General features: G+C 32.0%; 1 non-coding gene across 1 annotated transcript; it reads left to right on the top strand.

Moving 5' to 3' along the window:
* The first annotated feature begins 13,654 nt into the window (after positions 1-13,654).
* On the top strand, positions 13,655-13,761 carry LOC123248080. The gene has a single exon (XR_006506186.1). It is a non-coding gene; the product is annotated as a U6 spliceosomal RNA (small nuclear RNA).
* Positions 13,762-13,975: the final 214 nt, after the last annotated feature.

Raw genomic sequence — 13,975 nt, 5'->3', positions numbered from 1 at the left:
TTTGGAAATTTGATAAACATGTGTGGGACAATCCAGTAAAGATCCCTCTAGATTATACTTTAAATCAGTCATTAAACACAATATAAGGCAATCTAATAATAATGTAGTCTAATTAAAATTTCTTCATCATGTCTTCAAGAAGGACACAAATGACTTCATTAAATGTTTTAACTTTTGACAAATGCTTGATAGCGTATATGATTGTTGAACCACTATCAACGATATTTTGAAAAGTAACATAAATAGATAACATGGTATAGGATAGAATAGTTATAATGGTTAAGAAATTTTTTTTTTGAAAAATAAGTAGAAGACATCAGAGTGCTCAAACTAAAAACCAGGAAGCTTGACTTCATCCAAGATGTGGGAAAATGCTAGAATGTATTATAAAAGGTAAAACATCTCACAAAGGAAGTTATGAGCAGACATTAACAACTTCATCAAGAACTGATCACAACAGTTGATCGAACCTAATTTATTTTATATGAATTGATACAGATTTTTTTCATCTAAATTCCTTCGTGTCTCTCCTTCCTAAGGAGTTACCTTTGATAACAAATGCTTTAAAATACAAAAAAAAACCATCAATAGCATTAAATGATACATTGAAAAGTTTGTTAACATATGAAATGTTCAAAATCCATAGACTCCCTAATTCTTCAAAAAAGAATGTAAAGGTGTCTTCTCATAAATTTTCTTTGGAGCAATGCTTATTTGTTATCTTGCAGTATTTATTCTTTTCTTTCTTCTTGTTGTTCTCTCTGTATGCTTTTTTTGTAGTCACTGTGTACATTCTTTTCTTATCCTTCCTTGCTTTACTTTGAATCAATTCAGGCAGTATCTTTTAATGATTCTTTTTATGTATTATAGTAATCATTTCAAAGATCACAAAAATCCCATTACATTCATGTGCCATACTTAGATGATATTCTCCAATCAGAAGGTATCCATTTTCTTCCAATTCTTGAATGTCACTTTTTTTTAACAAGATGAATAAACTTGTTTGGGAGAAGACTAAAAATAAAATTTACTTAAGTTTAAACAAAGCAAATGATAGAAAAACTCATGATCTTCTTGTGAAGAAAGATAGAAATATATAAACAAGGTGAGACTATAGTTAGAGTATTCAGAACTGATAGCCTATCTCAGTGGTTCCCAAACTTTTTTGGCCTACTGCCCCCTTTCCTGAAAAAATATTACTTAGCCCCCTGGAAATTAATTTTTTACCTAGAAGAATGGCTAAAATGATAGCAGGGGAGAGTAATGAATGTTGGAGGGGATGTGGCAAAATTGGGACGTTAATGCACTGCTGGTGGAATTGTGAACTGATCCAACCATTCTCGATGACAATTTGGAACTATGCCCAAAGAGCGATAAAAGAATGCCTGCCCTTTGATCCAGCCATACCATTGCTGGGATTGTAGCCAAAAGAGATCATAGATAAACAGATTTGCACAAAAATATTTATAGTTGGGCTCTTTGTGGTGGCAAAAAACTGGAAAGCAAGGGTATGCCCTTCAATTGGGGAATGGCTGAACAAATTGTGGTATATGTTGGTGATGGAATACTATTGTGCTCAAAGGAATAATAAATTGGAGGAATTCCATGTGAACTGGAAAGACCTCCAGGAATTGATGCAGAGTGAAAGGAGCAGAGCCAGAAGAACATTGTACACAGAGACTGATATACTGTGGTAAAATCGAATGTAATGGATGTCTGTACTAGCAGCAATGCAATGTTCCAAGAAAATTCGGAGGGATTTATGGAAAGGAACACTACCCACATTCAGAAGAAGAACTACAGGAGTAGAAACACAGAAGAAAAACAACTGCTTGGACACTTGGGTTAATGAGGACATGATTGGGGATGTAGACCTGAAAAGACCACACGCATGTAACTATCAATAATGTGTAAATAAGTCTTGACTGACCACACATAATAAAACCAGTGGAAATGTGAATTGGCTACAGCGGAGGGGGGCGGGGGGTTGAGGGGGTGAAGGGGAAAGTAAAAACATGACTTATGTAACCATCGAAAATTTTTCAAAAAATAAAAAAAATTTTTAAAAAAATTTTAATAGCAATTAATAGGAAAGATAAATGCACCTGTGGCCATCATCACCCCCCTGGATCGCTGCAACACCCAGTAGGGGGCAGTAGTGCCCACTTTGGGAATCACTGGTCTAGCTGAACCTAGAAGGTTATTATCTATTTTTAATGTCATCATGGACAGAAGTCTCAAGTAGAATGCCTAATTTTTAAAAATTTGAACAGTGAGCATGTTGGGCGATCTGGGACACCATGAATATTGTACAAATGAAATAAACCTGACTGAGTCTAGTTTGGGGGAGTTAATCAAATGTTAAAAATACCAAAATGAAAATAATGTTTCTGAATCACAAAGAAGAGTGGTAAAATGACAAAGGGGATAGAAAACTGACCTTGGATTCTGTAATCGTATCATTTCTGACATATGGCTATGTGACCCATTTAACCCTTAAAGTCACTTATATGCTCTGTATTTGAGGCAAATTTATTAAGCCACAAGTTATATATAATGTGTTCCCACATATTGGGAGAGGGGATATCTTTATTAAGTGTTCCCTATATTAGTGGTGTAGAAACACAGATTAAATAACTTTGTATGGGAAAGCTAAATTTGTACTTCTAAAAATATTTTAAGACTTGTCTTTTTTGTCAGCATTATACATAGGTTCTTAAATTATTGTTACTAATATTATTTTTCATAACTTGAAAAGGTTTTAAACTGCTATCATTAATCATAAAAGTATTCTTGTTAGTAAGAAGAGAATGGATATTATTTCTTTTTGTATATTATTAAAGATCTATTTAATAGAAAACAAAGATCACCTGGTAGAAGTTGTGGATAAGGTATTGGCAGTCCATACACTTGACTCATATTCTTAAAATGTCAGGAAACTTTGAGGAAAGTCTCTGACATACTGAATGGATCCCCAGTGGTAATCCTATGAGAGGACATGGACAGGAAGCACAAAGAATGAGCAGGCATAGATGAGCTATAATATATTACTTTGAGGGTGATATCTATTGCTCAGATACCATTTTATATTGTGAGTATCTAGTATATTAAGTGCTTTTTCCATCACACTTTTTAAAATTATTCATATATTTGGGTCAGTCAGCAGCTAGTGTAAGAATGAAATTTTTATTTTCTGTATCATGACTTAAAATACAGGAATGACAAGATCCTTGTCCACCATAAAGTACACATAACAAGAGTTATAAAAAAATTATTTATAATAGAGATTTAAAAATCTAATCAAGAGACTGAATGGAGGAGAGGGAAAAGAAAAAAAATGGAACTTAAATATATCCACCAAATTATATACCAGTCACTCATTCAACAAATACGCACTTGCTTTGTTTCAGGCACTATGTTAAGCTCTGGGGATAAGAAGACAGGCAAAACACTGCCTTTGAGCTTAAGGAGCTCATATTCTAATGAAGAAGGCAACACACAAGCATTTGGTCACACAAAATACTTCACAGGGATCATTATAAGTGAGAGTTCTAGGAAGGAGTATGAAAAGACCTTTTTCAAAAGGTAGGATTTGAGGGTTTTTTTAAAGTAAGAAGTGAATGTGAAGAAAGAAAGCATATGAGATAGAGAGAAAGAAATAGAGAGAAAATATTTGGGGTCCAGTGATGGAATCTCTTGTGCAAGAAATAGCAATGTTTTGTTGGAACATAGAGTATATGCTGGAAAGAAAATGTGAGAAGACTGGAAAGGTTAGGAGGGATTCAGGCAATGATGGGCTTTTAAAGTCAAACAGGTTTTTTTCCCCCCAGGAAGCAATAAACAGACATTGATGTTTACTGAATGGGTGTCTGAAGGAGAAATGCATAAAATGTTGTAATTTTAGAAATTACAAGGTCTGATAAGAATCTGGATATATGAGATGAGTGTTAGTGAGGAATCAAAGATGCTACAAAGTTTGTGAGCTGGATTACTGGAAAGATGGCAGTGACTTCCACAGTGATAGGAAAATTCAGAAGAATGAAGAATTCAGAAGAAATATAGAGTTCCACTTTGTTCAGTTTGACTTACTATGTGCCTTGCACATAGTAGAAGCTTAAGAGATGTTTGTGTATTCCATATCTTAAAATTTTACTAGGGGCATCATCCCAGGAAGTCTTGACATTTCTCTAAAATGAAATTCTCAGGACCCACAAAAGTTTTATCTCTTCTCTTCTCGTCTCTCACTTCTCTCTCTCTCTCTCTCTCTCTCTCTCTCTCTCTTTCTCTCTTTCTCTCTCTCACACACACACACACACACAATTAACTCAACTTTTAAAAATACATGTAAAGCAAGTAGGGAAAAAGGGTAATTAAAAAAGTGGCATAATCTAGGGGAAATTTTTCATGATTATGAAGGCCATGATTGAGGCTGGTGAGGAAATCTAAAGCTTATATTAATAATAATATTTTATACTCCTTTGTTCTTTTTAAAGTTATAAAGTGGGAAAGAGTTGAATCAAAGGATGACTATATTTAGTATAGAAGAAATGGCAAGTGGAGATGTATAAGTCAGAGTAGTTCAACTCCTACTTCACCTATCTTTACTTTGAGAAAAAGAGAATGATCTTTGGACAAGAAGAGATGAAACAAATATACCTGAGGTTAAAAGAAAGCAATAACTTAAATCATCAAGATTCTTTTGATGAGTTCAAGATACCTTGCCCAAATGCCCTACTACATTACCAAAGAAACTCATGGATCAATTGCTGAGCCACTCTCATGAGACTATGAAAGACAAAAGAAAAGTGTAAAGAATATAAGATGAAAGACAGACAAATATTGTGCAGATTTTCCTAATTTTGATATTCTCTTAACATTTAAGTGGTGAGTCCTAGAAGAGATAGCTTTGATTGTTTTTTATTAAAATCACTTCCAAAAATACCATATACACATATATGTGTATGTATTTGACGGTTAAGGAAACCAAACCACACTGACCATTTCTGATGATGGGCAATAGTCTATTTCCATAACCCCTTTCATCTCCTTATTGAAAAAAAGAAGTACATGTTTTAGATTTTATTTAAGGTCAAACTTGTGATTATATTACCATTGTATTTTTCTTTCCATTTGCATTGTGGTAGTTACTGTGCATGTTGCTTTCTTCCAGCTTTGCTTACTTCACTCTCACAAGATATTTCTTCCCATTCTTCTCCAAACTGCTCATATCCATAATTTTTATCATCTATTCTTTAACATTTAAATACCACAATTTATTTGACCTTAGACCATTTCGTGGGTAGCCCATTTTATAAAAAAGTGTTGCTAGAAATATTTTGTAATAAATGAATGCTTTGTTTCTGCCTTTGAAATAATAGTGCTTTAAAGAAATCTCTAATATAGCAAAAAAACCTTCATATTCTTTATCCACTTAATTATGAGAATGAGCCTTAATCACATATATTTTCATATATACCTTAGATATTGGCATTGATTCAGAAATATTTGTTTTAAATATTTTTTCAAAGTTGACGATTTCCTTTCTTGATTTATCCATATATTTTTTCCTTCCAAAGAATTTTACTTTAATATAATTAATATTTTCCATTTCCATTTATTTTAACTTTTGTTACTTTTAAAATTCTTTCCGTAGCTGTAGATATGAAAGGAACAGAAATGTCTTCTATTCCCTCTATTATATTAAATTTAGCTCTTACATAACTTTTTTTATATTTGCTGTTACGTGGTGTGATTTTCTGTTCTAAGCTTATTTTATGCCAAATTACCTTACCAGTTTTACACGAAGTTTTAGTAAATATGAAATATTTCTTTTTGTCATTTATGTTTTAGGGTTCATTAGATACTAAGGTATTGAGTGGATTGTCTCTCTTCTGGTCTTCTCAAATCCTTTATTTTTTAAATTCACCAGTACCAAATGATGTTGATGATAATTTCTTTATGTTATAGAGAGCAGGAATTACTATTCTTCCTACATTATAACAATGAATAATTAATTAAATTATCCTTATCTTCCCCCCTTGATAAAAAAAACACTTTCATCCCTGATATACGTCCAACTTCATCATAATTGATCATTTTATGGGAGGGAGGGGATTAAGGGATTTGTGCTAGGATTCTATTGAAAATATTTCATGAATAATCTTTAAGAAATTTATTATAACCAAGTCTTTAAAACTATGAGATAGACAAGAAATGCAACATTTTAGGGTAGAATGAACAATGCCTAAAATTATTGAATACTTTGCAATATAAAGATGATTTCAGAGACTCCTAGGTACTAGTAGTTGGGTTAGTGATGTGCAAAAAGCCTACTAAATAGTGATTTGAATTGAATTCTGAAGGAAGTAATGGAAGCCAGCAAATGGAGGTAAGGTTAGAGAAAATTCCAAAAAGTGAATTAGATGATAAACATTTATGAACTTGATGTTTGGCCTTCATTTGCAAAGAGAATCAATGACATCACAGAATGATACTTTGAGTTGTGCATTAATGGATTTAAGTGAGGCAGAGTTGTGTAACATCGTCAGCCTCACTCTCTCCTCCACAGTCATTGAACTTCAGTGGCAAGACAAAAATAAGCATTCCTGGTGATGGCCCTGAATACAGTGCATGACCTTGGCATCTATGTGGTCTGACCAAGCTTGAAGCTCTCTACATCATCTTTTTCAGTCACATTCATGGACATTGGAATAAAAAGTTCTCATCCACTCATTCTACCAAACTCAAAGGTTACCTTCAATCTGATTTGGCCCATCTGCTGAAAAGCTATAGCCAATGTGAAGTATACATTTTCTTGGAATCTCAGTGAGAGTCCACTGTGAATGTATACTAAAATGAGTAAGCATCCCTGAAAAGGGTTAAAAAAAACTCACAGGAAAGGTGTCAGTCCTTCTTGAACACCCATACATTCCATTTATCAAGTATCTATTATATGCCAACCACTTTACTAAGCAATCTAAATACAAAATAAGTAAAAAACAACAACAACAAAAAGAGTTCCTACTCTAAAGAAGTCTCATGAGGGAGAGAACACAAAAACAATGACATACAAATAAGATATGTACATGAGAGATTTTAAATAAATGAAGGAGGAAATTAAGAATGATTAGGAAAGTCTTGATGTAGAAGAAAATATTTTACTGGAACTTTAAGGGGGTCAGAGAAATAAGGGGGCATAGATGAGGATGAAGAGAATTCTAGGCTTAGGAGACAACTAGTAAAAATGCCCAGTGTTGGTAAATGGAGTGTCCTGTGTTAGGAATAGGAAGTATGTCTATGTCTCTGAGTTTCCAATTGTGAATGAGGGAAAAGGATAGAAGATTAGAAGAAAATAGGAGGGAGAAAGATTATGAAGGTTCTGAAAATAACAAATTTAAATATATATGCATACATATATATTTGATCTTGAAAGTGAATGAAAATCAGTAACACTGACTGAATAGCGAACATTCATAGGGTTATAGAGTTAGTCTTGGTCTTTAATAAGACCAATTTGATAGCTGAGTGGAGGATGAATTCCTCCTTACAACAGGAAAATCAACCACCATGCTATTGCCATAGTCCAAAAATGAAGTAATTATAGCCTATACCAGGGTGTCCATGTCATAAGAAAAGAGGGAGCATACCTTAGATATTATGTAAGTAAAGTCCTGAAAACATGACAAAAGATTGAATGTGACTGGCAAGGTTGTAAGCCTATTGTGACCAGGAGAATAATGGTACTTTTGATGGTAATAAGGAAATTAGGAAATCAACAAGTTTGGGATAAAGAGTTAAATTTTGGATATTTTGAATTTAAGATGTATTCGGGACATCTTTTTAGACCAATGGGCATCTGCAAATAAGAAACAAGAGTATAAGAGAGATCAGAGTTCTATGACTAGTTTGGAGTATCATCTACATAGAGATGATAATTGAATTTATGGTACTTGATGAAGGGATCATCAAGTGATATAGGCTAAATAGAGAAAAAAGGAGATGGAATAGCTAATAAAAAGGTATGAAATTTGGAGACAATAAATGTCATATGCAATGAAAAGCAAAAAGTTATTTTTTTATGTGGGAGCTATATGTGTTTTGGATAACTCTCTAAAATTTCTAAATCTCTAAAATTAATTTACAAAGCAAAAATTAATCTAATTTTGTGGAAGGAGCTTCTTTTGCTCCCAATGAAACCTGCAGAGTGGAGACCAGCCCAGTGTAACCCATATAGCAGAGGGAAACTAACTGGTAAGGTGGGGACAAACTGAGCCCATGGAACAACAGGATAATTGACAGTTTGAGAAGTGGAATCCAGCTGGACAAAAAAACCTTCAAACCACCACATAGCAAGCCAGTCAGGCCAACCTCTCAAAGTTGTGTGGAACCCAAAGGTATTCAGGCCTACTGAAAGAATCAGAGAATATTATATTCAAACTTAGAAAAAAAAACTTGAACAAAGGCAAGGAAACAACAACAAAACCCTAGGAAAATGAGCAAAATAAAAAAAAAAACATGACCTTAAAAAAAAAAAAAACTTCAGTGACAGTGAAAATCAAAATACAAACATAAAAGGTAGAAATAATAAGAAAAAGGAAACATGTGAAGCCACAAAGGAAAGTGTGAAAGGAGTGAAAGGGGATCCGGCTACAAAAGTATCTCTGAAGAAATTTGAAGAAGTTTAAAAATCAAATAAGAAAATTGATAGAATCAAAAGTTGGAAAAAATTCACTGAAGAAAGCACTCTCTTAAAACTGAAATGAACCAAATGGAAACTGAAGTACACAAATATGCTGAAGAAAATAAACCCATAAAGACTAGAATGAGCCAAATGAAAATAGAGGCCAAAAAATACAATGAAGAAAACAACTCTTTATAGAATAAAGTTGGCCAAGAGACAAAGGAAAAATGAAAGCTCAAGAAACAAAATAATTTCCTAAAAATTAGATTTGGTCAAATAGAAGGTAACAATATATGAGATACCAAGAAACAATAAAATTAATCAAAATAATTCTTAAAAATAGAAGAAAATATTAAATTCCTCCCTGGAAAAATAACTGAACTGATAAATATATCTGGGAGCCATAATCTAAGAATCATCTGAATACCTGAAAGCCATGATAAAAAATGTCTTGGACACCATATTACAAGAAATCAAAATGGAAAACTACCCTGATTATTGAATGAGAAGGGAAAACAGAAATTTTAATAATCCACTAAATCCATCTTGAAAGATGAATAAAGTATCCTGGGGACTATGCTAGTCAAATTCCAGAACTCCCAGGGCAAAGAAAAAGTATTGTAAGTGGCCAGAAGGAAACATTTCCAATACTTTGGAGTCACTGTAAGGATAACACAGGACATGGTTGCTTCCACATTAATGGACCACAGGGCATGGGGTATAATATTCTTCCAGGCAAAGGTTCTAGGTTATCAATCAAGAATCACATTCCAGTAAAACCAATGATAAATCTTGTGAAATTAAATTGACTTTTAAGAAATAGAGCATTTCCAGACATTCCTAACAACAACAACTACTACTATAAAAAAAACAAAAATGAAAATAAAATTGGATGAGTAAACTCAACACTCAAGAGAAGCATAAAAAGGTAAACAGTAAAGTGAAAACTTGGATTCAATTAAGAAAAAAGAACTATATTTATGTTCTAAACATATCTATGGTACTTGAAATACTTAAGGTACTTTAAAAGCATTGAGAACTTGATCACTATTAGGGGAATGAAAAGGAATATACATGGAAAGAAGGAAGGGAATAAATTGAATATAATGGGATAATATATTTATATATATTTGAAAAATCAAGGGATAAAAGGAAAACACTGTGAGAAGAGAAAAGGGAAGCTGGAAAGGGATAAATTACCCCACATAAAGGTACACATAAGAGTTAATACAATGGAGGAGAAGATTGAGCTGTGGTAGGTAATGATATAAATTATAGGTATACTTTACCCTATAAAGAAGTAGGAGGGGAAGAAGAATAAGAAAAGGGAGGACAAAAAAGGGAGAGTAAATTGGGAGAGATGACAGTCAGACGGGGAAAGGCTGAAAGTAGAGAGAAATGGATAAATAGAAGGAAAATAAGGAAGAAAATAAGGAAACAAAAACTATAATGTGAAAGGAATGATTTCACCCATAAAATGAAAGAGGATAGTACAGTGGATTAAAAACCAGAATCCACCATATACTATACAATAAACACATTTAAATCATGGAGAAAGAGTCAAAATAAGGGGTTGGAGCAGAATCTATTATGCCTCAGCTAAATTAAGAATAACAAAAAAAAGGAGAGGTAGAAAAATGATCTCAGACAATGATAAAGCAAAAACTGATCTAATCAAAAGAAATAAGGAAGTATTTACATTTTGAGAAAAGGCACCATAGGCAATAAATCAATAGTAATACTAAACATATGTCCACCAAATGACATTATATCCAAGTTTCTGAAGGAGAAGTAATATGAATTACAAGAGGAAAGAGACAGTAAAAGTTATATTAGTGGGGGACCTCAACATCCCTTTACATATTAGATGAAACCAACCAAAATATTAAATATGAAAGAAGTCAAGGAGGTAAAAAAACTTTAGAAAAGTTAAATATGATAGATATTTGAAAAAAACTGAACAGAAATAGATGGGAATATACATTTTTTTCTTGGCAGTTCATGGCATCTTCATAAAACCTGACCATATAATTGGGCATAAAATCCTTACAACAAATGTACAAAAATCATAAATATTAAAGACATTTTTCAGACCACAATACAATAAAATTACATTCAATAAAGTATAACACAAGAAAGACTAAAAATTAATCAGAAACTTAATAATGTTATCCTAAAGAATGAATGGGTCAAAGTACAAATCATAATCAACAATTTCAGTAAGGAGAATTACAATTAGAAGACAACATGCTAAAATTTATTGGATGGAACCAAATCTCTATTGAGAGGGAAATTTATGTCTCTAAATAATATATCAATAAAATAAAGCATGTCAATGATTGGACATACAGTTAAAAAGATAGAAAAAGAAGAAATTAAATGTTTCCAATTAAAAGAAATTCCAAAATCATCAATGAATTCTATAATAAAAAAGACCCAGGGTCAGATAAATGTACAAATGAATTCTATTAATCATAGAAAGAAAAATTAACTCCAGTACTATGTAAATGATTTTGAAGAATAAATAAAGATGGAAATATGATAAAAATATGGTGCTGATTCCTAAACCACGAAGAGCAAAAAAAGAGAAAGAACACTACTTATCTATCTCCCTAATGAATATTAATGCAAACATTTTAAAAATACTGCAAGTAGATTAAAACAATATATCAAAATGATCATAAACCATGGTGGGTTATGAAAAGACTACAAAGATTGGTCAATATTAGAAAAAAACTGTCAGCATAAGTGCCCATATTAATAATAAAAGCAACAGAAATCATATGATTATCTCAAGAGATGCACAAAATCCTTTTGACATACAATACCTGTTCTATATAAAAACAGTAGAAAACTCTGGAATAAATAGAGCTTCTCTCAAAATTATGTGACATTTATCTAAAATCATCAGAAAACATCATCTATAATGGGGATAAGATAAAGACCTTCACAATAAGCTGTGAAATGAGGATCTTCATTATTACCACTACTATTCAATGTTGTATTAAAATTGCCAACTTTAGCAATAAGAGAAGAAAAAGAAATTCAAAGACTTAGAAGAAGTGATGAGAAAACAAGATTATAACTCTGCATAATATTATAGTACCCATAAAAACCCAGAAAATCAACCAAAACACTAATTGAAGTAATTAACAACTTTAGCAAAGTTGCAAGATAAAAAATAAATCCACCCAAATCTTCAGCATTTCTACTGACCACAACAAAGTCCAAAAGTAAGAGATAGAAAGAGAAATTCCATTTAAAATAAATGTAGAAAATATAAAATACCTCTATCCACCAAAACAAACCCAGAAATTATATGAATACAATTACAAAACACTTTTCATGCAAATAAAGTTGGGCATAAATCACTAAAAAAACATTAATTTCTCATGGATATGCTGAACCAATATAATAAAAATGGCAATCCTACCTTAATTAATTTACGTATTCAGTAACATACCAATCAAACTATCCAAAAATATTTCACAGAACTACAAAAGATAACAAAATTCAACTGGAAGAACAAAAGGGCAAGAATATCAAGGAAATACAGGACAAAAATATGAAGGAAGATGTCCTAGTTATTCCAGATCTTAAATTGTATTTTATACTATCAAAATAATCTGGTAGTGGTCAAGAAATAGAGGCATGGATCAGTAGAATAGTTTAGATAATCAACACATAGTAGTAAGTTACCATAGTAAACTACTGTTCAAAAAACACAAAGATCCAAGCTTTTAAGGTAATAACCCACTATTTGACAAAAACTGCTGGGAAAGCTAGAAAATGATATGACAGAAACTAGGCATAGATCAACATTTCATTTGACTTACAAGATAAAATGAAAATGAATTGCTGATCTAGAAATAGAGTGATACCATAAACAAATTAGGGGAAAGCAAAGTAGTTTGCCTATTAGACTTATGTTTGGGGAAATATGTGTAACCAAACAAAATGGAGAGTACATTATTAGAAGTGAAATGGATAATTTTGATTTCATTAAGTTAAAAAGGTTTTATAACAACAAAACCAACATTAGAAGGGAAATAACAAATTGAGGATATTTTTAATAGTAAATGTCTCTGACAAAGGCCTCATTTCTCAAATATAGGAAATTGACTCAACTTAATAAAAATATGAATCATTCCCCAGTTGATAAATGGTTTAAGGATATGAACTGGCAGTTCTTAGATGAAGGAATTAAAACTATAGACAGTTAATTGAAAAAAATGCTCCAAAATACTACTGATTAGAGAAATACAAATTAAAACAACTCTGAAATACAATTATCTCATCCCCTTTCAGATTGACTAATATGGCCAAAAAGGAAAATAATATATGTTGCAGGGGGTGTGGGAAAATTGGGATAAAACTTTATATACAGTGGAACTCTAAACTGGTACAATCATTCTGGAATAATGCCTAAAATGCCATAACACTATGTATATCCTTTCACTCAGTATTACCACTACTAGTTCTGTTCTGTATCACAAAGAGATGAAAGAAAGGGGAAAAGGAAATAAAAGTACAAAATATGTATAGCAGTTCTTTTTGTAGTGGCAAAGAACTGGAAACTGAGAGGATGTCTCTTAATTGGTGAATAACTGAACAAGTTATGTTCTGGTTGTTACTGATGAATGATATAGTTTATTATTGAAATTCTGCCAGATATGTTTCTTATAAAAAGGATTAAAAATCAATTGAACTACTTCAAGTTTCAACTTTAAATATTCGGCATAATATGACTTAATTAAGCCTCACACCAGGCTTTCAACAAATTCACTTTTTTTTCTCACTACTCATTGTTTTATGAGGTAATTCTACCCAATGTGGTCTTGAAATGTTTCATTCATATTTATTTTATTTATTATATCACTTCTCAATGACTTCATTTCTCCCCAAATGACGTATCCCTTGAAAAAAATTACAAAACAAACTAGCACATTATACATCGTTAAAAATATGCCTTGTGTGCTTGCTTCGGCAGCACATATACTAAAATTGGAATGATACAGAGAAGATTAGCATGGCTCCTGTGCAAGGATGACTTGCAAATTCATGAAGCATTACATATTTTTAAGGATGTGAATCATAAACCATACCGATTTCATATTAATCTCATATTTGACAGAAACACAAATCCTTTCATGGAGACTTTTAAAAGCAAGAAGAATTTGTTTTAACAATTTCATCTGTAAAAATTGAAATGTTATGGTATTAAAAGTGCTTACTATACAATGAAAAAAACATGCCTTATATTGCAACTATAATTCATTCTTTTTTTTTTTGTCA

Source organism: Gracilinanus agilis, chromosome 4 (genome assembly GCF_016433145.1).
Source record: "Gracilinanus agilis isolate LMUSP501 chromosome 4, AgileGrace, whole genome shotgun sequence".
NCBI lineage: Eukaryota > Metazoa > Chordata > Mammalia > Didelphimorphia > Didelphidae > Gracilinanus > Gracilinanus agilis.
This window is presented reverse-complemented; position numbering and strand designations above follow the sequence as displayed.